At 40.5% G+C, this 25,163-nt stretch overlaps 1 long non-coding RNA gene across 2 annotated transcripts; it reads right to left on the reverse strand.

The window, feature by feature from the left end:
* Positions 1-4,918: 4,918 nt before the first annotated feature.
* LOC148130968 (uncharacterized) lies at positions 4,919-15,603 on the reverse strand. Of its 2 annotated transcripts, none has more exons than XR_015749522.1 (3): positions 11,426-15,603; positions 10,697-10,771; positions 4,919-5,408 (listed from the first exon to the last, which is right to left on the reverse strand). It is a non-coding gene; the product is annotated as an uncharacterized LOC148130968 (long non-coding RNA). The 2 variants fall into 2 exon arrangements; XR_015749521.1 differs by having other exon boundaries at positions 11,379-15,603.
* Positions 15,604-25,163: the final 9,560 nt, after the last annotated feature.

Raw genomic sequence — 25,163 nt, forward strand, 5'->3', positions numbered from 1 at the left:
CTGCATCTTGTCTCCTGCCCATATGTAAGACAATCTTTTCATTAGTTGCTTTGGTGCTGCATTTCTCTACAATATTCTGACTCATTATCCAAGAGTAGTGTAGATTAGGTAGAACTTGGGAGCTTTCTCCCATTTATCTTGGAAGAAAATAAAATGACTAAGAACCAGAAACAGAGAACAAATCCATGCCAAGTATGGATGGAAAGCATTTTAACTTGAGAGGAGAAAGGACTCTAGTTTTAACATGTCCAAAGAAGATAGTATCAGTTGTGAACCATTATAACTCTAAAGCAGGGGTTCCCAACCTGGGGTGCTCGCACGATATTCCAGGGGGTGAGAGAAAAGTCCAGGTAAATAATAGGATATTGGCTATATGTTGGCATTTTTATTTATTATTTGTTTCAGGGGGTGCGAGGTTCGAGTGAAATTTCTTTAGGGGTGCGGGGCGAAAAAAAGGTTGGGAACCACTGCTCTAAAGCAATGTTTCTCAAACTTGGCTTTAAGATAGGGGGAGGTCAACTCCCAGTATTCTCCAGCCAGCATGGCTGCTGGGAAATTCTGGGAAATGAAGTCCACCCATCTTAAAGTTGCCATGGCTGAGAGATACTGCTCTGACAGATAAGAAGAACATCATGAGATACTTGTGTCCCAATCTCAGACACAAATATTTGCAACATTTGAGTGAGTGATAACATCATGTCCATGTCATCATTAGTTCACCTTCCCCAGTATGGATGCCCAGGTAGATGGGAGGACACCTGCTGGAATAAGAACTTCCCATAATTGTAACAAAACCATTTTTAGCTTCTCTTGATCTTTTGCTAGGTCAGGAAGGAGAATGCCGTGCTTCCTCTGGTTGTCACTTAGTGATTTGAAATTATCAATCAAAATATAGATTAGAACTGGTTATTGGTTCTATTTCATGCTAAGCAGCTACAATTTTGCCAGGGAAGGCAGGTTTTTTTTAATAGCGTGAACTTCCTCCTAATGGAAGCAAAGTCATTCCTGTGTCAGCTGTATAGTGCTTACATTATTCTGCAATCTTTTTTAATTCCATATTCCTGACAAATGCTGACTTAGGACAGTGAAAGGGAATTGAGAGCATTGGTGAAACATTTGATTACATTATCCCTATTGTTATGTGGGCTTGGCTGTCTGCAATTAATTTTGTCAAGACAGTTTAATGAATGAAATGGATTTCATTTCGGATGGGTCTCCTATGTCTGCTTTTATTTTAAAGCCTCTCCTTTCTTTGATTTATGTTGGGGGAAAGGGGCATCGAGAAGACAGAGCTATAATCGGCTGCCTTTGGCTCCCAAAATGAAAGCTTAGAAGCACCATTAAGAGGATGACTGCAGAAAAACACATAAGCTGAAATATTATTATCTGCTCATGATCTTTTTTCCCCTCCCCTTCTGGTTGCCCTTCTACTCCTGCTCAAACCTTTTCAGTGCTGTTAGTTTTGACAGATATTCTTAAAGTTTGTCCTCAAGATACTGTTTTGAAAGGCAATATAGCCATTTAGACAGTACAATAGGCAGAATTAAAAGTGGGGGGAAAGAAAATTATGGGATAGGGTCAAGACAACCTATTTGTCCTCCTTCTGACCTTGGTTTACTAACTTTACTAACTTTACTAAATTGAAACAGGAAAAGTTAGATCTAGAGCAATAAGAACTGCTATCTTCCTTCCTTGGTATCAAAGTTTACTTATAATTTCTAAATTGCACATCTCTGTTTGAGCACAAGATTCATAGGTTGGCAAGCTTGCTTTGAATTACTTTGAATCCTAATGTTGCAAGCAGGAAAGACTTTAATTGGGGCTGGGTTCTTTGCTCAATTACTTGTCCAACACCTTGTTGCATTCGTATGCTATGCTAAGGCACAATTTTATGTGTTCCATTCCGCTTAGCGTGTTTTGCAATCTCAGGCATTGTTTTTGTAAAAACATACACATCATGTCATTCCCATGGCTTATATGATATAAGCAATATCATACAAACTGTTGAAAATTAGTAAGAAATAGCAGCATCCACAGCAAACTGTGATGATGTGATTGGTTACATCATCTGACAAATGCTATTATGTCCTTAACCCACCTCCCAACATCTGGCAGAAGTTTGCAAGCTGCAATATTTGAGTGATGATATCATGATGCATGTTTATCATTGGCCCTCCCTTAAATCCCTTCCCTTGGACACACATATTGTAGCAAGCAAAGAAAATTGGAGGGAGGTGGATGAGAAAAAATATATAAATATTTTGTTAAATATTTAAAAATATATTGTTTTCCTCTAGACATTCCATTACCCTAACTAGGTAACATCATCAGTGATAGTAAGGAGTATTGTCAGTTTATATTTTGGTGTCTTGCCTGTCTGTGTGGGTGGGGATGGTCTTAAAGATTCTTTGGTTGGGCTGTTTACTGGTGGCTCTTTGGCAGTTTCTTAACTGGGGTAGTTCTTACTTGATTGTTGGTCTGAAGTTGACCTTGGAGTTAATCTATGCTGATTTGAATGCTGATGACTGGTGGAGAACTGCTAGACTCTTTTTCTCTGGGGGGCTGGTTGATTGTCTCTTTTGCATAGTCTATAGATGTTAATGTCCATGTGTCTATTGATTTGTCAGAGTGCCAGGCTTCTAGAAATTCCCTGGCATTTTTGGATTTGGCCTGGTCTAGGATTGCCACATTTTTTCCAATTGAAACTATGGTTAAATCTGTCTATATGTTGTGTAAAGGAATTTTCTTCATGCCTTCTAACTGCCAGTTGGTGTTCATGGATGCATTTTGCCAGTCTTCTGCCTGTTTGTCCTACATAGTGGCAGTTGCAGTTCTTAAATTGTATGTTGTAGAAACTGCCAAACAGCCATTGTCCCAAAGGTGCTTTTTTCAAGAGGCAACTGGACTTTCTGGTGTTTCAGCTCAGAGCTGAAGATGCTCCTTGGAGGAGAAGCAAAATGTCTTCAAAGAAAAACCAGACAGTCCAGTTGTCTCTTGAAAAAAGCACCTTTGGGACAAACGTGACCTGGATAACTGAGAATCTCCATAGACAAAGAGCCATTAGCACCAAGGAACCCTTTAGTAATAATTTAATATTTAGTAATATTTCAAATATTTGGTAATATTTATTCATACAATATTTAGTAATATGGATTAGTACAAATTAATGGCCCAAGAACAGGAATCAAATTAGCAATCCCCAAGGATGTCTATCCATAGCAATTCCCCTCTGCTGTTGAAAGGAGCCATTAACCATTTCCTTTTTAAAAAAATTCAGAGAAAGGGAGGGGGAAATGAAGCAGAAATTCTGTTGTACACAGAACAAAAGGATAGATTTATTCTTTCTCAAATGGCTTCATGATCATGATTGGTGTACTCTGCACTTATTTTGGGGAGTAGAGAAGAGAAACTTTGTTTTTTGCAGCAATTCCAGAATGTGTCCAATATACTAATGGCAAGTACACAAGGAATCAGCAAACCACAGCCCTAGATAATCTCAGACAAAATTTGAGATATAGTTCCCAAAATAAGTATTTAAAAAGATCTGGCTCCATGTTGGAGTAAGCAAAGCAACAACAGGGTAAGCGAAGTACAGTACAGTTTACCAACACAGCTAACGCAGTCACAACACTATTAACCTCCCACTCTCTGGTGGTTTTCAAATGAAGACTAGATGTTGGAGAAAAGTTAGAAATTCTTATACAATGCAGAAGATTGGACTAAATGAGTTATATTCTTTCAAATGTAGGTATTCTATGTGACTAGATTTTTATGGCCCTTTACCAAAGCAGTTGTTGCTGATTAAACATCCAAAGATCTGGAGATCCAACCAACATATCTTGAATATCTACATCTCCTGGAGCAACCCTCAAATGATTCAACTTCTGCAGGATTTTGAAGGATCTTTGCTTAAGAATGAACTCTTCAAGGTCTATGATCTTGAGATCTTCTCTTATTTGTCAACACTGTTTGTTTCTGCTGCCAGATGAGCACCACATTTTTTTTGTTTTGAGACAGAACTGTATCTATACAGTTCATCTATATTTATACTTTGCATAGAATACAGAACTGGCTTACTGGCACAAAACATATTTCCGATTGAATCACATCGTCAGACATATTCAATCCTGATGACTGTGGGTTTTTCCCCCTTCCATTTATTCATGACTGGTTCTTGGGAGATTATCTGGACATGTCCCTGAAATTTTCTTGGCAATGTTTTTCAGGAGTAGTTTGCCATTGCCTCCTTCCCATAGCTAAGGAAAAAATGACTAGCCCAAGGTCACCCAGCTGGTGTGTGTCTAAGGTGAGACTAGAACTCACAATCTCCCAGTTTCTAGCCTAATGCCTTAACCATTGTTAGGTTTAAAAATGGGTTAATTAGTAGACCTAGGAGACCCAGTGGGATATTTCAATTATAGTGTTGAATAAGGAGTAGTGACAAAGGTATTGGACTTCTTCCATCACGAGAACTCATTTTTGTTCTACTCACTTTATGCCCAACCAAACTCACATGATTGCTCTTTTAGGAATAAAATAAAGATCTCTATGGAAACTGCTTTCAGCTCATTGAGAAAGAAATAGTAAACAAATGCATCAGCATAATTGGAGGAGATAAAGGACAAGTTGACATCTGTCGGTACTTTTGCTAGATAGTCTGCTACCGGTAATAAGCTTCAGAGCAATTGAGGGAAGCATCTTCAAAATCCTGATGGAAATCCCTACATTACAAAAAATTAATGGAAGTTAAAAAATATATACTCAGGTTTTGTCAATGTGTGTTGAAACTCACATAGATGTGTCCTTTGCTGGTTTTTTTTTTTAAGCTAAAACTCTGAAAAAATGGAATTACCCCAATTTTGGGGAAGTGTGTTTGCTACAAACTTAGGCAGCATAAGCAAATAAAGGCTTCAATATACACAGTTTTTGTTTTAACAAGGTTAAATACAAGATTATCAGTCACAGGATAGTTAAGGTGAGAACTTTTGTTGATAAAGAAAGCAGAACCTGAGAAAACTAAGCTACTTAGTTTTAAGAAGGACTTTGCTTATTTATTGATCGACTTGATTTGATTTGTAGGTCATCTACAAATTTCATCTAGACCCAACTTTAAGTGGCTTACAAAGATTAAAAACTAGTAAACATTAAAATGATGAAAAAATAACAATTCTGTTGATAATTTACAACTGAAAGATGGGGAGAAGGGAAGCAGGAAGTACATGGGGAGAGGTGGGGTCTTCTCTTAATCAGATAGCACCCTCCAGAGTGGTGCACCCCCATTGGGGTCCCAGGTCAACTGGCAGAGTCAGGTCTTGTTCTGGCCCTTGTAGAAGGTCAGGATGGTGGGTGCATTGTCACCTGGGTGGGGGGATATGATGTTCCACGTTGAGGGGAGGAGGTGTGATGTTCTGCAGGAGCCATGGCAGAAAAGAGAAAGCATATCAATCTCAGTTCAGAACTGCAGCATGATTTATCTTATCCTACCTTAATCATGGTCCAGTGTTGTACCAACAAATCACAGATTAATTATTAAATTATGGTTAATAAATAATTGCACTATTCCTCCACAAATTGTTCAAGGGTGACTTCAAAACAAAGTTTTCCCCACAATACTACCTCTGCTGAGCCTTGGCAAGCTTTAAGAACGGTGACTTATTCAACAGATTATAACTAGGAAGAATCTGGTTTGGCACAATAATTTATCACCATTCGGTTGTTTTTGCAATAACATGATGCTTCAGTTTCAGGCTTCAACACTTTTTTTATAAACCTCTGTCTTTTTGAATCAGCCCAGTAGGACATCCTGAGACTCCTTCTCTGTCAAATTGGCATTATCTTCCCAGTGGTGGGATTCAAAAATTTTTAGTATCAGTTCTGTGGGTGGGGATTGGTGGGTGTGGCAGGAGAAGGATACTGTAAAATCTCCATTTCCCTCCACACCCCACTAACCTGCTTTCCAGCTCCATTCTCCTGTGCAGGGCAACCAAAGAAGACCCAGCTGATCAGCTGGGACTCGGGAGGCAAAGAAAAGATGGGGGCGGGGCCAGTCAGAGGCAGTATTTGCCGGTTCTCCGAACTACTCAGAATTTCCGCTACTGGTTCTCCAGAACTCATCAGAACCTGCTGAATACCACCTCTGTATCTTTCCCAACCTTGGGTAGGTATCTCACTTAAACTTACTGGAGAACATTCGTAGCTCAGGGTTGAAATGAGGGGTCCTTGATGCTCTCTGAATTTGGCTGTTTTCTTGCAGGTATTTCATTACCCAAACTAGTATTAGCTAGCACTGATGATGTTACCTAGTTTGGCTAATGAAATGTTTGCAAGAAAACAAGCAAGCCCAGAGAGCGCTAAGATCCTTTCTCTCATTCTTTTCTAGCTCATTCTTTTAGTGCTGACCATCGTTGAATGGATCATGAGCTGGCCTTTGATAAAACATCAACCAGAGATGGTGACTATTTAACTGGAAAGGTACAAAGAATTGCTGGAAAGATCAAGCCCACACAATGAATTTCAAGGAAAGACAGCCATTGTGAATGGGAGTCTTGAAGGAACGAAACTTAAAAAAAAAATCCAATCTATTTTTAGTTTAGTTTACTTTTTTGTCATTGCACCTTGTACAATGAAATTAAATACCATCTTCAGTGTACATTATGACTGAAAATAAACACAAACACACATTCTATACATTGAATTGAAAACCCCTGATGTTGCATTAATATTGCATTATACAGCAGAATTCAAAAGAGCTACTGCCCTGGGATAGAAGCTGTTTTTCAGCCTATTTGTCCTTGTTTTTATTATCCTGTACCATCTGCCGGATGGTAATAGTTCAAAAAAAGGGTGCCCAGGATGAGATGGAACTTTGAGAATGTTTTGGACTTTCTTAAGGCAGCAGGAGCTATAAAGCTCTTCCAAAGAGGGGAGAGGGTAACCAATGATCTTCTGGGCAATGACATTAACCCTCTGGAGTGCTTTCCTATCTGCCACTGTGCAATTGGCAAACCATCCAGAGGTGTAGTAAGTTAAGATACTCTCTTTGGTGCAGCGGTAGAAGGTCACCAGCAGTTTTTTCATGTAGCTGGGTTGTTGTTTTTTTTGTGATTTATTCAACAATCCATGATTGACAGAAATGGAAACTTTTACTGAAGTTCATATCCTGCTTTTCTTTTGTCCTTGCCAACCTTACTGGCTTGTGTACCAAAGCAGTGCACTAAGCACCTATGTGAAATTTTAGGCAATATCACACCCACTGGATCATAGTGATAGGAGTATTGTCCTGGCACTACTAGTGCAGAGCACTTTTGTTTCACTCTAAGCACACCTGGAACAGGGATTTGGACCAGTAATGGCTCTGAGTGCTTAAAACATAGTCTCTATATATGTGCTGTTGGGATGGGATCTGATCAAGAAATTAAATGGGGCGATTGAAACATTCTCTATTGGGACAGGAGAGAAGCAGAAGATATAAATTTCTTCTCATTGCATGGGTGGGTGCTTAGATGGCATCATTGCAGGTAGTCCTCCACTTACAACAGTTCGTTTAATGACTGTTCGAAGTTACAACAGCACTGGAAAAAAAACGATTTATGACCATTTTTCATACTTACGACCAATACAGCATCTCCATGGTCATGTGATCCAAAGTCTGATATTTGGCAACTGACTCATATTTATGGCGGTTTTTAGTGTCTTGGGGTCATGTTGTGATCCCCTTTTGCGACCTTCTGACATGCAGAGTTAATGGGAAAGGCAGTTTCACTTAACAGCCATGTTATAATTTAGTAACTGCGGTGATCCACTTAATAACTGAGGCAAGGAAGGTCGTAAAATAGCACAAAACTCAGTATGTCTCACTTAGCAACAAAATTTTGGGCTCGATTGTGGTCGTAAGTCAAGGACCACTGTTTTGAAATATGCAGAATTTGCAACTGGGCATGGAATTCCCTACCTGTTTTGAATGTAGAGAGGTTTTTTTTTGAGGGGACAGAATTCTGTGAAAGTGCCTGGAGAGACTAAGCAGATAAGTTATACAAGCAACTTGGAGAATAGGGTGTGTCCCAGCATAGCACTTTGGACATCGAACTCCCTTTAGCAGAAGAAAAAATGAAAGCAGCTGAAATCAGGAAAACAAAACCTAAATCTTTTTGTCCCGACATCAAACAAGGCAGCCAAATCTGTCAGAAGAATGGACAACGCCCTTATTGTTTATTAAAATGTCAAGCTTACTTTTAAAATAAAAGTTATGTGTGTTTATTATGGAATAAGCCAAAATCGCTTGTCTGTATTTCCTTTGTTTGCCTCATTCAAATATGACTGCCGAACATTTATGAGAATTAGTAAGTCAGTCTTTAGGGTTTATTCGTAGCCCAAATGAGCTATTGGAAGCATAGGTTAAGCTTGGAGCTATTAGCTTCTAGAGATGTGCAAATAATTTCATGGTTGAAATATCCTGATTCTGTAATGCCTTTTCCCCTTAAATAGAATAAAACCCAATACTAGTACAACCTATTCCATCATTTCAGTCCTCAAAACTGATTCTAGGATCGAAACAGAAATGTGGCTGGGATTGTTCAATCATCAAACATTTTGCACTCTACAATGAGCTGCATGTTGACTTTAATATAGCTACTGTATGTATTTCTATGGATCTAGGGGGATGCAGTGGCTCAGCAATCAAGATGCTGGGCTTGTTTACTAGAAAGCCGGCAGCCTGGGTTCGAGACCCGAGCACTATGTAATCCGATGAGCTCTCATCCTCACCCCAGCTCCTGCCAACCTAGCAGTTCAAAAAGCATGCAAATGTGAGTAGGTAAATAGGTACCACTTTGATGGGAAGGTAACAGCGCTCCATGGTGTTATGCTGGCCACATGACCGTGGAAACGTCTTTGGGCAGTGCTGGCTCAATAGGCTTGAAACAGAGATGAGCACTGCCTCCTATAATTGGTAGCAACTAGTGGAGTAAATTCTTTACCTTTATGTACTTTTGTAAACAGCAAGGAAGGTTGGTGATATTACACTATTCTTGTTTTTCTCTAGTTCAAGGCAGAGTGAATGTTACAAACGTTGGCTATTGCATGTTCCTTTGTTTTGCTTTCAAGTACGTAGTATTTGCTTAAGGCTATTAAAGCATTTTTTAATTCTTCCTTCCTCCTACCCCTGTAAAGGGGTAGGATTGCAGCACTGGTGGGTTTTTTTAAAAATTGCTGCTTGTAGACCTGGTATGGGCAACCTGTAGGATACGGGAAGACATGGCTCCTGCACCTGTATTGGATTTACCTCCACCATGATGCTTTAGTGACAAAATGATCAGGTTTGGCTCAGTTCAGCCATATTTGTCTCTATGTTTCTTTGAGGGGGAGATATTTTTTTAAAAGGGGCAGTGCATATGTGGGTATATGCATACTTTTGTATGTTTGTGTGCATGTATGCATTTATTTATTTTGTCATGTTTATGTAGTGTATATTGGAGGTGGAGACCCTTTGAAGAGTTGCATGAAATGAAATTTCATTTTAATGTATGCTGATTAGTGTACCTTTAAAGTCACAATAAAGTTATTCTAAATCTAAGTAGAGAAATACTGGACAAATGAGCAAAAAGCTACTTCAGCTATTTTTCTATATAAGGAAGTTACTTTGTTTTCCTTCTCATAATAATCTCATAGCTCTTTCCCATTAATGCAACACTGAAATGCTCTTGTATTGATTTGACACATTCTATCAACAAGAAAGAAAATGTTTACTTATTCAAAGACTAAAGCCAACCTTTATTTGAACTGTTCTGTACATCCAGAGCTGTTTCTCAGCTACTTAATCCAGTGGACCCCAACCTTTTTTGTGCCATGGCCCGGTACCGGCATCACAAAATGATCTGTGGCCCGGTACTGGCATCAGCACGCATGACAAGGCAAGGCGAGCTGAGCGACCGGCCAGCCAGTCGTCCCCCGCTTCTCCCCGCGACCTTCAACTCCTCCTTTGTACCTTTGTCGATGGGCTTCGGGACGGCTTCGGGATGGTCGCTCGGCTCGCCTTGTCTTGGGTGCTGAAAGAATCCTCGCGCCTTAGTTTCATTCGAAGCCGCCTCCCCACCTTCAATGAAACTAAGGCATGAGGATTCCTTCAGGACCCAAACGCCGCTTTCCAACCGGAAAAGCTCACCCGGAAGCACTTTATCATCAAAACAAGATGGCAGCGCCCAGCAAACTGGCGGCCCGGTAGAAAATGCTCCACAGACTGGTACCGGTCCGGGGCCCGGTGGTTGGGGACCCCTGATTTAACCCATGCAAATACTGCATGTGTTTTAAAAGAATTGTGGAAAAGGTAAGTTCGGGGTCACTAAAGCAAAAGGAGCACCAATGAATATATGCCGTAATCATAATCGAAGAGTCATTTTAACAGCACACAATTTCAAAGTTTTTCATGAGAAAACAAGTCTGTTATTTTGATTAATGGAATTCCCCAGGCCTCAGCAAATGGCCAATGGCCAAATAAACTAGGTGCAGCTGTCCTTAATGTTTGATAAACAAATGCTTGAGCCAACTTTCTTTATCCAATGGCAAAACACTCAGAGACCGAAACCTATAAACCTGGATGATATTCGAGCCTGCGAATTCTTCAGATTTGAAGGATTTCGCAGGGTGAAAAGTTAGAGCAAACACGAACGTACGTACTTCCCAATTCCTTTGTTTACAATACCTTTCTTTTACAATGCTCAGCTTCCTTCTCTGCCGCTTCTGAAACCAGTAGCTTCCTTCTTTTTTAATTGTAAACCTTTGTAAACATGAAGCAAAAAAAAAAAAAAAAGACTTTAGATTTAGATTCTACAATATAATTGCGCCCAGATCTTGATCCTGTGTGAACTTAGTTGCCAACGTTTCAATTAACTCTTGTGCTGGAAGGGCTGGTTAAACACAACCAGTGAGGATTATTCTTAACACCAGTCTCTAAAAAGTTTTGTTAGCGTTGGAAGTTACCATTCCCCTCTCTTCTAGGAAAAGAAATCTTAAAACATTAGAAGGGGAAGGAAAATTCCCCTAAAAGAAAGGAGAGGTGAAAACACAAGCAGGGTCAGCTCCACTAGCCCCCACCTTTGCATGGGATCAGAAAAAAAGCCTACAAATTAGCTAAGATCCTTTCCCATAGAAATCAAATAGATGGCAAGCTATAAAAACTTGTGAAAAGCAAACCAAAAGGCATAACCCGAAACTCAGGATATTGCAACCTAATGCAGCAAGCAGCTACAAAGTGAACAAGCAGCTACTATAAAACAATCACTCCTATCAAGATCCCAGGAAGAGATCCCAACCTCAAGAGACAGGAACTCATCACACACACACACACACACACAAATCAAAGACTTCAAGGATTCACACTTAACAAAATCAAAGGATCTGAAGAGTATAAGAAAGAGGTTTCTCTACTCACAAGATTAGATTAACTTCAGGAATGCTATAGGACTTCTTACTTGCCTTCCTATTAATAAATTGATTCTGACTTCCAATGCAGCTGACCAATCATTTTGCAGTAAAATCTCCCCGCCGGGAAATTTGAATCCACAAAGGAAAGAGCTTTGCTTCCTTTTCCTTTCCACATTGGTTTCCCCATCCGTGCTGTAGGGAAATATCTGAGCTCTGGAATGAGTCAACCACTGTTACTGGAAGAGTGGCTGACTCTGAGTGATTGGAACATGTCTTTTAAAGTTCAGACTCATGCACCTGGCCAGGATTAGTAGTTTGTTAGCTGTTTATTAGGTTCATAACTTTTTCCTACTAAAATTCCACCCTTTCATCCCTGAAGACAACACTGGTGTAAAATGTGCTACTCTCACACTAATTGTCCCAAAGGTTCTTTTTCTAAAAGGGCAACTGGACTTTCTTGGTTTTCTTCTTTGAAAATGTTTTGATTCTCATTCAAGAAGCAAAATGTTTTAAAAGGAAAAAAAAACACGACAGACCAGTTGCCTTTTGGAAGAAGCACCCTTGGGACAATCTTTACCTGGATGACTGAGAATCTCCATAGACACTTATCACCAACTTTTACTCCATTTCTATTCCACTGATTAATTGTTCTAAATTGTGAGGAAATTTCTCCTTAGTTCTAGGTTGCTTCTTTCCTTCATTAGTTTCCACCCATTGTTTCTTGTCCTGCCCTCAGGTGCTTTGGAGAATAGCTTGACTCCCTCTTCTTTGTGGCAGCCGCTGAGATATTGGAACACTGCTATCATGTCTCCCCTAGTCCTTCTTTTCACTAAACAAGACATGCCTAATTCCAACAACTGTTCTTTATATGTTTTAGCCTCCAGTCCCTTAACCATCTTCATTGCTCTTCTCTGCACTCTTTCTAGAGTCTCAACATCAGAAGAGATGCAATGGCAATGAAGCCATTGCAATTCTGACTAACTCTCTTTGCCATTCCGAACCGCTTGGCATTATGTTGCAACTTGAGTTTGTGCTGACTCAGTGCATATTATCAGCATGAAAGCCTAGATCAAAGCAAATGCATCATTTCCAAACAGATGTTTCCTAACTCTTTCCTTTCTTTATAAAATTGCTGGAGAAGACTCATGTTTGAAGGGGAATAGCAATGCTGGAAAGTTAATTTTCTTTCCAGTTTGTATTGTTTTCCTGACTTAAACTTTATTTGATCCCTGTTGCGAATCCCAGAGAAACAACAAAAATGCTGTACAGAGACATGCCCTCCAATTTTCTCCATATCTTCTCTCTCTGGCGAAAAAAAAAAAAAAGATTCTTCATTCTTCAACTTCATAAGATTTTTCAGGGCTTTTGCGGGGAGGGGATCATTTCTTGTTTTCAAACTTAGTACATACTGCATTTTTTGCACTATAAGACTCACCAGAATTTAAGATGCACCTAGCTTTTGGGGAGGAAAAAAAAATCTGTCTCTGCCTCCCAGGACCCATTGGTATTCATCTCAGAAGTGGTATTCAGCAGGTTCTGACCAGTTCTGGAGCAGCAATTTTGAGTAGTTCGGAGAACTGGCCCCACCCCCATCTATTTTCTGCCTCCCAAGTCCCAGCTGATTGGCTGGTTCTTCTTTTGTTGTGCTGCAGAGGAAAACAGAGCTGGAAAGCAGGTTAGTGGGGTGGGGAGGGAATGGGGATTTTACAGTATCCTTTCCTTGCCACGCCCACCAAGCCACACCCACAGAACCAGTAGTAAAAAAATTTGAATCCCATCACTGATTCATCTGGCTAGTGTTCTTGCAGCAAATAGATAACTGCTTGGTCAACTTCAGCAAGTTATCACAGCCTGATTTAGCATAAACAGCTAATTGGTGGTTGGATCCACCTCCTGGAATATCACTGATCAGCTGTTCCAGGCTACGGGGATTGCTGCCACCCATTGCTGCTGTCACCGCCGCTGCCTATCACCACCTCCATGCACCCATTTTCAGCCTCCACACGCCCTGTTTTCAGCATCTGCGCATCCTGTTTTTGGTCCATTCCAGGAGGCGGGGATCGCTGCTGCTTATTGCCGCCACCACCGATTGGTGGTGATAGGCGGAGGCAGCAATCCCCCTGCCTGGAATGGACTGAAAATGGGATGTGCAGAAGCCAAAAACAGGGCATATGGAGGCCAAAAATGGCCAAAGGGTGGGGGCCAGTGGGTGTGGGGGTGTGGGGGGGCTTCAGCAACATTTGCACTATAAGATGCACAGATATTTCCACCCACTTTTTTGGGGGGGAGAAAGTGCATCTTATAGTGCGAAAAATACGGTAAGTGCAACGTGGCAGAAGTTGTGGTGATGTGGCTGACATGCCTCCAACACTCTTCCCTTTTCTTCCTCCCCGACCTCTGTCCCTGATCCAGTTTCTCATGATATTGCTTGAAATGTGAGAACTTTGGACAACTGCAGATACTAGGAGAAAGAGCTGATAAAGAGCGGAACTTGACAACAATACCTGGGTTTATTTCACAAACAGTACGGGCAAATGTTGCATGTCACACCCAAGAGAAGTTTGCTTTTTCAAGTTTCCCTTGAAAAAGAATGGAAAGAAGTCCTTTTGGCTTCAAATGAAGGAGCAACAGTTGAAAAATTACAGGAAGAAACTTTGGCACTACATAAGTTAAAGCAACACATTTAATAAAATTTTGTGAATGACTTTTTCTAATATTCGTTTGGGACGATGCAAGGAAATAACTGAGATCAAGAAAATGGAGCATAAGGTGATAAAGCTCCACTGTTTTTTCTAATATCGCTAATATTGTGTGTCAAAACTGGACAGGAATACATTTTGTGGCTGCGAAAGGAAAGCGGTGTAAACAAAATTTCCAATCTGAAATGTTTATTTCCACCAGGTTATCAGTTTGCCTTGACCTCTTTTAAAGATTGCTTCTTGTGAAAGACAAGCATGTTGAAGTTGTGGTCAGCTCTGAATTTCCCAAACACACGCATTTTTAATTTTAGAACTGAAGACTTTGCATTAAAGAGCTTCCTAGTTTACAGAAAAAAACAGCTTTATGGAGTCAGCAATTGTTTCCCACTATGCCACCTACTGGCAAAAGAAAGGAAGAGCTTTGTAACAGCTAAATACAATATTTCAAAATACAAGGAACTGCCAAAGAACCTCTAAAACCACCCTTACCAACACTGACTGAGCAAGTCCATATCATATAAACTGAGAGCAAAACCCATTCCTTACTAGCATTCCTTACTTCTTTTCTTTGGAAGATGGGATCTTTGGAAGATGGCGACCAAGGCAGATGCATAGTCACGCTACTGGGAGCCCGAAGGAGAGAAAAGTACCAGTAACTAAGTTCAGACACAGGGGTAGAAGTAAGAAAAGCAACAAAAATACATAGATTCGGTCCTAGAGATCTACAAAGTAGCAGTAGCAGCGTAAGGATTCGGACAAAGGCAGCCAGCCGATCTGGAGTGAGGGGCTCCCGCCAAGGGTCCAGGAATCCCGTCTTGAGCAGCTTCCCTTTCAGCTGCCTGGAGAGGAAAAAGCTGCCTAGTGAAAAACTACCAGGTCTAAAGAATCTACCTGGTCTTGGGAGAGGGAAGCCGACGCGGGGAACGAACGAGCTGTGGGTTTGGGGCAACTGCTGGCAAGGACTTGCAAGCTTAGAAGATACCCAACTGCGGGTGAGTGTCTCCCCCGGCTCCTTATAGATCGGCAGTGCATTTTTCAGTGGGAGGAAGAAGCATTTTTCAGTGGGAGGAAGGAGCGGGTAAACGGCTCGAAGATTTACTGTGGACCCGAGTCAGAAACAACTTAAAAAGCGAAGACTCCAGAGCGGAAGGGGTGAGTGTGGAGATTAAGCAGCAGCGGCTTAATTTATGTTTTTACCCTCTAACTCTGGAAGTTAAATGGCAGCTTGAGAAAAGAGTGATTAAAGGAGAAAAAAAAACGAGATGAGAAGAAGAGGTGTGAAGAAGGTTTTTATTCAGGAAAACTGCCTTTTGAAATTGAGATTGATTGTGAATTCCGATGATGGAAGAACTGGAATGATGTCTACAGTCTCCATTTAAATCAAATCACCAAAAATAATTCTAAATGGCCACCAATTAAGGAGAACAAAGGAGACTCACGGAGAATTGATAGTCTCCATATAAATCACCCAGCTCCATTTAAACAACCCAGCTGATTCGTCAGCCTGAATTTAAATCCCACTCAGCTGATTGGACAACCTCCACTAAACCCCCACCCAAATCTCATCCTTTCCAAACTCCAAAGTAGATGATTGGTGAGCTCATTCAAATCTTCTCCATTCAAATCTATCAAACAGCAACGCTTCCTCTTTAAAACAAAAACAAAACAAAACAAAAACCAAAAAACGTGGCTTTAAGGAAAAACAAAGGAACTTTACACAACAAACCTCCAATACTTTACTATCTCCACTATTTCAGTACCTCAAGACCAAATATTTATAGATAATGCTTTGTCTATAATAATTGATTTATCATATAATAGTATAATAATGAATTGTTAAATGACCACTAATTTACTGATTCAATGAACTGATAGAAATTTAATACTGTATCATTGTATCTAGTCTATTGATTGATTGATTGATTCTTAGTAATAAGTTGATTGATTGATTTTTAGTAATAAGTAATAAGTTGTGTAATAAGTAACCTTACTTTTGATTTGTTCTCTAACTTATCAATTAACATTTATTAATTACCAACATTCATTAAGTAACTGTCTACCTATCACATTAATTAGCTATTGTAATTGTTTAGTGTACTATTGTCATTGACCATGCCAGCCAGAAACTCCAAATCCTCCACTACCAAACAATAATAAAAAAGCAATATCTCTACCAATGACTTCCCAGACTCTTGTACATGCTTCAGATGTCTTAAAACCATCAATGAAAGTGAAAATAACATCAAATGCTACCTATGTGACAATCAAGCTCACCTTGCCTGCTTAAACTTAAACAAAGACATAGCTGATCTCCTAAAAGCATCAGATACATGCCCTTGTCTATGTCCATCGTGTTTTCCTAAGCTAAACAAACCAAGTACTCTGCTTGACAGAGCTGATAGCATAGAATCACTCATGCACTCAATAGAAAAACGTTTAGCAACACGTTTTGAAACAGTTATACAAAAAAGCCTAATTTCTCTTGAAAAAAAACTACAGCACTGATAAGCGACTACCTATCAGCTCAAAATCAAATCCCAACCCAACAACCACTACCACAACTACTATCTCAACTACAATCACAACTACAACCAAAAATAACCACCAAACCACAACCACAAATAATTACTATCCCATCAAATAATTGCACAAATGATATCTCCTTACTCACCAGAGACACCATTGAATGTGATCAGAAACATCCAAATGCCATCTTATTTGGTCTTGAAGACACCAACGAATCAGATGACATCACCAAAGTTCGTAATATAAGCAACTCAAATACAACAAACATCTCCCCTGAAAATTTGCTTGCAAGCAAACTCACAAAATTAACTCACAACACACCATGCATGTAAATATTGAATTTTTATTTTTAAAAAAGAGCAACTTTTATCAAAAATCAGGCAAAGCAGGCAGATTGAGTTGTTCACAGAATCATGCAGTGATCTATTTAGCTAGCCCAGTTTCTCAAATTTGCTTGCCGTGAGTCTGCACTGAATTTGCTTGCAAGCAAACCTTCAGTCCTAAGGGAGGTTCGCTTGTGCTTAGCTAGAAAGCAAGAAATCCAACCATTTCCTGCTTCCTAGCTAATCTAAGTCTCCCCGCACAGCAGAACAGATGATGGTCGGAAAAAGGAAAAATAGCAATTTAGCAGGCAAGTTTGCTGGGTAAGGGAGTGAGTGGGCGAGGAGGGCTCCCGAGGGCCATGTGGGCTGAGCAGCCTGGATTAATTGCTTTGGGGGGGTGCTCTGGGGGTGAGATTTCTCTGCAGCCCACCAAAATTTTATCACGGCCCATGGCCGCAGCCCACCGGTTGGCGACTGCTGGTCTAGACAATGGAGAGAAGGCTCTCTACATTGACTACCGCGCTGATTGTATCAAAAGTAAGTCACACAACCCACAACTCCACATCCAACCCTACCTCATCCAACTCACCATCACTCAAAACTAGACACGCATGACCCAACCACCTCAATTCCAACTACAACTGGCCTTAAATGCAAGCTACTCAATACAAGAAGCCTTGTGAATAAAATACCTGAATTTCTCCTCTTACTAAATATGGCTAAATGCAACATCATATTTGTCTGTGAAACATGGCTCAATGCATCTCTCCCTGACTCCATTACCACAGTAAGAGACTATCATGTTTACTGATCAGATCGTGAAATTCGTAGAGAAGGTGGTGTTGCTATCTTCTATAAAATGTCCTTACATCTAAAAAACATCCAAGTTACTCAAGAGACCATCATCTGCAAACTGTCCTTAAATATCACATTTAGATTCTTACTATGTTACAGAGCCCCTGATTATGACATTGAACATGTAAACAAGCTAAATTCACTACTAACATGGGCAACATCCTGCCCACACATTTTTATCTTTCTTGGTGACTTCAATCTACCTCACATTAACTGGACCCTAAATGAATGTAAAACTGAACCCATACATGCAACCTTCTACAATGCTGTAACAAACCTGGGACTGGAACAACTAGTAACCAACAATACTAGACTTAACAACTGCCTCAGTCTCATCTTCTGCAATAGTTTGAATTCAATTTATGGAATACAAATTAAAGAACCTTTTTCCAACAGTGACCACAACATGATTGACTTTTGTCTCAATATTCATCCACACAAAAGTCAACACAACGATGTGATCCCCAATTATAACTTCAAAAAAGGCAACTATGATCTTATAGACAACGATCTCTCATCCCTTGATTGGCAATTTCTATTCACTGGATGCAATACTGTTGAAGACATGTATTTTTACTTGAAGTCAAAAGAGTCATCAAACTATATGTACCAATAACAACTCCAAAAACCAGAAAAAACAGATTACCCATAACAATAAGGAAGCTTCAATCCAAAAAGAGATCACTTTGGAAGAAAAACAAATCTGGTCATGTTGCCAACTTCAAAAGCAGATACAAAAATTTATGCCACCAGATAGACTGAATGCACCAATTATCACATTAAACAAGAGGAAAACCTTCTATGCACCAATTCCACCCTCGCTTTCTACAATTTTGTAAACAACAAACTAATAGACTCAAGGTCCATCCCACCCCTGAAAGGACCTAATGGTAAAGACTGCAACGACGACACTATTAAAGCCAACCTCTTTAACATATTCTTTGGCTCAGTATTTGTAAACAGCAATGGATCATGTCCAGTATTTCCTAGTCGAAGCACAGACAACTACAATGATCTAATACATATCAATTTTACAGAAGACAATGTTGAAAAAGCAATCTAAAACCATCTCTATCTACTGGACCGGACGGAATATGTGCCTACTTCTTAAAAAAGCTATCCACTGCCATAGCCAAACCTCTAAGTATAATCTTTGAAAAATCTTTCAGGACCAGCTCCTTGCCAAAACTATGGTCACAAACCACGGTCATCCCCATCTTCAAAAAGGGAGACCCCAGCCTAGTTGAAAATTACAGACCAATTTCTTTATGCTACATCAGCTGTAAAGTCATGGAATCAATTATTAACCAATCCATCATCCTCCACTTAAAGACAAACAACCTACTCTCTAATAAACAATTTGGTTTCAGGAAAAAAATTATTCTGCAATCTGCAACTCTTACACTGCAAAAACATATGGACTACAACTCGACCAGGGCAAAGCAATAGATGCAATCAACATAGACTTCTGTAAAGCCTTTGATTCAGTGGTATACGACAAACTACTCCTAAAACTCAAATCTTATGGTATCACTGAACAACTGCATAACTGGATATAAGCATTCCTGTCAAACAGACAACAAATGGTCAAAATTGGGAGCGTCCTATCAAATTCTGTACCTGTCAACAGTGGTGTCCCTCAAGGCAGTGTTCTAGGACCAACTCTTTTCATACTCTACATAAATGACCTCTGTGATCATATTAAGAGCAACTGTGTTCTCTTCGCTGACGATGTAAAGTTATTCAACACCACAGACAATACTGCTATCCTTCAAAAAGACCTTGACTATATATCAGAATGGTCAAACAAATGGCAACTTCAAATCTCAACAAATAAATGCTCTGTCTTACATATTGGCAAAAAAAATACAGGCTGAATAGTCAAGACCTTGTTGATGATCCAAACTCTGTCAAGGATCTTGGAGTACTCATCTCAAATTACCTATGTGCTAGAGCCCACTGTAACTACATATCCAAAAAGGCATTAAGAGTTGTTTACCTAATCTTACGTAGCTTTTTCTCTGGTAATATTACACTAATAACTAGAGCATACAAAACATTTGCTAGACCAATACTCGAATACAGCTCATCAGTCTGGAACCCACATTACATATCTGATATTAACACAGTTGAGAAAGTCCAGAAATATTTCACAAGAAGAGTTCTCCACTCCTCTACTCGTTGCAGAATACCTTATGCCACCAGACTTGAAATTCTAGACCTAGAAAACCTAGAACTACGCCACCCTCGGTCCGATCTAAGTATAGTATATAAAATCATACATTGCAATGTCCTACCTGTCAATGAATCCTTCAGCTTCAACCATAACAATACAAGAGCAAACAATAGATACAAACTCAAGGTTAATCGCACCAAACTTGATTGCAGGAAATACGACTTCAGCAACAGAGTGGTCAATATCTGGAATACTCTACCTGACTCTGTGGTTTCTTCCCCAAACCCCAAAAACTTTAACCTTAGACTTTCTACTATTGACCTCACCCCTTTCCTAAGAGGTCTGTAAGGGGCGTGCAAAAGCGCACCAATGTCCCTGTCCTATTATTTCTTTTATTTTTCTTATAAGTATCCATGTATTCATAACTATGTTTTTACTTATACCTATTATCTTGTAAGCCATTGACAAACCAAATAAAATAAATAAAGAAATAGCACTGATTATATTATTTAGTTTGGGTAATGAAAGCAGGGGTGGAATTCAAATTTCTTAACAACCGATTCTGTGGGTGTTGCTTGGTGATCATGTGACTGGGTGGGCATGGCTTGTATGTAAATATTATAAATATTTATGTAAATATCAATTTTTTTTATAAAAAAAGAACAACTTTTACCTAAAAGCAGGCAAAGCAGGCAGGCAGATTGAGTTGCTCACAGAATCACAGATTCACTTAGAGATCTATCTATCTCCAGTCAGTTACCTGATCTGACTCTGCACTGAAAAATAGAAGCTTCAGTCCTAAGGAAGGTTCGGCTCTGCTTTTAGATTAGCTAGAAAGAAAGAAATCCAAGGATTTCCTGCTTTCTAGCTAATCTAAATCTCCCGGCAGAACAGAACAGCTGATGGCCGGGGGGGTGGGGGAAAGGAAAAATAGCAACTTACCAAACCAGGCAAGTTGGATGGCTCACATGCCAGGTAAGGAGTGAGTGGGCGGGGAGAGGAGGGGCCAGCCAGTGGAGCGATTTGCTGGTTCTCCGAACTATGGCTGTGTGCAGTGTTTGCAAGAAATCAGCTGTGCCGCATGGACAGCTGACAAGCGCTGCGTGCTGGTGCGCAGCATTTGAAAATAGTCTTGTTTCCTGCTTTTCAACCTCAGCTGTGCTGCACAAAGCAGCTGAGGAGGGAAAATCAGGGAATAAAGGACAGCCTAGAGCCCAGGCAGGTGGGTGGGCCAAACACCAAACCAGTTCAGTGTCAGCTGCTCTTCGCAGAACTGGGCCAAAGCGATAGCATCCCACCCCTGAATGAAACGTCTGCAAGGAAACAACCAAGCTCAGAGCACCGTAAACTGATCAACTAAGGAGCACCAGTATTTCTTATTCCCATGACAGGATGCTGATAGATATTACAGAAGATGAGACATTGGTAAGCATACACAAGCAGACTATAAACTGTACATCTAATTGGTTTTGTCCCTGTTGGAAGTTAAAACCCACCACTCTCCTAGAAAAATGAAATATTTTAGGCTATACTAAAAAGGCAGAATATTTCTCCTAAAAGAGAAATAGAAACTCAGAGAAGCAGAAACTCCATCCCCCCCCCACCTTTGTTAATGGGCCATTAAGGCATGGGCCAGTCTATTCTACATAACAAAGATCTACCTCCTTCAGGCAGAGCCATTTAATTGTCCTTCATTGTATCACCCAGCAAGTTTCAATCAAATTTAGCACACAGACAACTTACAAAGCTAGCTATGACCACTGACAACAAGCAATCAGAATACTCTTCCTGCGCCCCAGGAAGTTCAAAGCCCAGAAAGGTCATAAAACCCAGGGATTCTCAGCATCTCCAAGTATGCGATCCTGTTCATCAATAAACCATCTTTACAAACAGTTTCCAGTGTCTTTCTCCCCTCTTGGAACTGAACCCAGAAGGATATTTCTTCTAACATCCCATTTCAGGTAGTCCTTCAGCTTACAGCTACAATTAGGACTGGGATTTCCATCACTAAGTAACATGGCTGTTTAGTGAATCACACTTAGTTTTACAATGTTTTTTGCCATGGCTGATAAGTGAGAATCACATGGTTTTTAAGTGAATCTGGCTTCTGCTGCTGATTTGGCTTGTCAGGAAGGTCAAGGATTATGGCGATCACATAATCTTGGCTATAAAATCATTGTAATTACGGTACATGCCAGTTGCCGAGACTTGAATTGTGATCAAAGTAGCTCACTTTTTAAGGCATCATTGTAATTTCAAGCAGTCGTTAAATGAGTAGTCTTAAGTCAAGGGCTTAACTTCTGTTTGTACTAGAAACCAATCAGTCACCGACTTAGGCCAGAGCAGAAGCATCTTTAGCAAGCGTGAACCTATAATATAGTCCTCTTCCCAAGCAAGGGATTCCATATTCATGCATATAACTTCATGACTTCTATTTCAATTTGGAAATTAAGTTACGGACCACTCTCTGTGGTTTCATCAGGCAATGCTTTGATCTTCACCTCTCCTCTTTTTGGGGGAAGGGGTTAATGTAATTTATATTTTGCTACAAGACGAATTGCTTAGAGAGTATCTGGTTGGCTATTGGCTAGCCCTTACATTGCTATGATTCCTGCTTTCTTCTGAGTAAGCACGCCTAGATTATTCAACCAAAGAACCAATCACTGGTCACCTAAAAAAAGCGATGGACCAAGATATGACTATGGATAGGATTGCTCTAAAGCCCTTATTACATGGGACTGAAAAGAGTGCTCACTTAGTTTGCAATATATTTGTATTTGTATATCTGAAAAGAGTGCTCACTTAGTTTGCAATATATTTGTATTTGTATATCTGAAAAGAGTGCTCACTTAGTTTGCAATATATTTGTATTTGTATATCTGAAAAGAGTGCTCACTTAGTTTGCAATATATTTGTACAACAGCACAAAGGTTTGAAAAACTTGCACAAAGACAACTCTTGGATCAATATGTAATCCCATAGTAGGAAGGCAAACATAACAAAAGGCTGCCAAATCCTATAAGGAGCAAACTGCTTGCATTAGTCTTGACATTAAAAAAATGATTTATAGACAACCAACACAGAAACACAGCCCATTTCATTCAGTGCATTGACCCCTGGAGTCCTCAACATGTTCCTTGCAAAGAGCTTTCTTGGCACCGTTTAGTTCTCTGCCATCACTGAAAAAAATCAGATTTGTGTTTCTCAATCTTGGCAACTCTAAGATGTGTGAACTTCAACTCGCAAAATTCCCCATATTGTCAGGACACTGGAGAAACGTGTACTGAGACCTCACTCTTGTCCCATCAGAGTTGAACAGCTACTGGTCATCAGTCTTCCAGACCCTTAGTTCCATCAATGCGTTGTGGCCCACCAACAGAGCTGGTGGCAGACTCGGACAATGAAGAGGTTGGGGAGGAACTTGGGCCAGTCCTGGAGTCTGGGGAAGACTCTGATGGATGCTCAGCATTAGAAGCAGAGATAGCCATGGGGGTCCGATATTTCCCACCTGCCTTTGGAGATAAGTGGGGAAGAAGAACAGCTGGGGCCTGTTCCAGATGCGCGTATGCGCAAAGCTGTCAGGAGAGGAGAACAACTGAGGAGCAGGAGCCGACTCAGGAAGAAAAGCACACCTGGACACTGAATGGTCCCTCCCTGGCTGGGGAATAAATAAAAGCAAAAGGGGAGTGGTGTTGTAGGAGGCAACTGCTTGGATTTCTTTTGGAAGATTTGTTCATTGAGGTTCCTGTCTCAGAGACTGCTTGAGAGAGTTTATTTTTTAATTTGTGGCTGGATGCTCTGGCCTGGCAATTATCCAAGGAACTGATAAGGTCTGCACTTCAGTTAACCCTTGGAAGGATTACTGCGTGGACATTTCTGTGTGTGAATGCCATGAATTCACAGTAGCTAAATTAAAGAGGGGTTTTTCGGGACGGGGAATGTTTCTGCTAAGGCTGGGTCAGAACACAATGATGAATAATCTGCATAATCATCTACAGTAGGGTGGTCAAACTCAAGGCCTGAGGACCAGGTCCGGCCCATGGGGTACTTAGATGTGGCCCATGGGGCCACCCTGGAAATAGCAAAGGACTGACCTGCAGTACCTCTTCCAATGAAAACAGAGCTTGTGAGGGCCACGTGCAGCCCTCCTGAGCTCTGTTTTCATTGGCAGAGGGTTGCAGGAGGCCATCACAGCTGAAAACTGAGCTCGGGAGCCTGTTTTCACTGGCAGAGCACTTGGGGCCACCACAGGCGCCAACACAACTGACATCATGCTGGCCCCTCCCCCCAGATCAAACACAACCCTGAGGCAGCCATCAATAAAATTGAGTTTGACACTCTTGATCTACAGTGCTGTGGTCCATTCTGCGTATCATCACCCTGTCAAAGGTCACCATGGCTCTGTAGGACATAGACTCTAGTGCTCCTGGCCTAGACCACATTCCTGCCTCAGACCTACGAACATGGTGCCAACCTACTCTAGTGACTTACTTAAAATTGCTGCTAGTGGTTAGAAATCCATCTGCTCTTGAGTGGCATTTCTGCCCAAAACTGAGAATCCATCTAACTTATAAGTGGTTGGCACTTACTGGAAAATGTGCCAAGGAGAGAGCTTCTGGGCTGGTGACAGAAGCATCAAGCCAATTTGGCAACTGCTTCTCTCATACGCAAGCGCTATTGCTATTAATGATTTTGCACGCATACTTAGACCTACTCTGAATTTTAAATGTGTGTGTCATCTCCAAAAAGGTTTGGAATCCAGTGTTTCATATATATATATATTTGCATGCAGGCAAAGCAAGTGTTGCAACAAGTAACATTATTTAGAATTCAGGTACACCAGAATACAAGGGTTCATAATACAGTACCGACAAGAACCAAGACAATTATCAGTACTGAGTCTTTGATCCCCCCCATTCCCAAATCAAAGTTGTAAAATTACCCAGCTCTCATGAGGCTTCCAAATCTCATGGGATCTCAATGATTTTGTGCGAGATCATGCTTAGAGAGAGGCAAGAAGACTTAGAACAAGGGTCTTCAAACTTGGCAAGTTTAAGACTTGTGGACTTCAACTCCCAGAATCCCTGAGCTAACATGAGTGGAGGAGGAATTCTGGGAGTTGAAGTCCACAAGTTTTAAAGCTGTCAAGTTTGAAGACCCCTGACT

This window comes from Notechis scutatus, chromosome 4 (genome assembly GCF_049901735.1).
Source record: "Notechis scutatus isolate UNSWTSFEM ecotype Mainland chromosome 4, rNotScu1.2, whole genome shotgun sequence".
NCBI lineage: Eukaryota > Metazoa > Chordata > Lepidosauria > Squamata > Elapidae > Notechis > Notechis scutatus.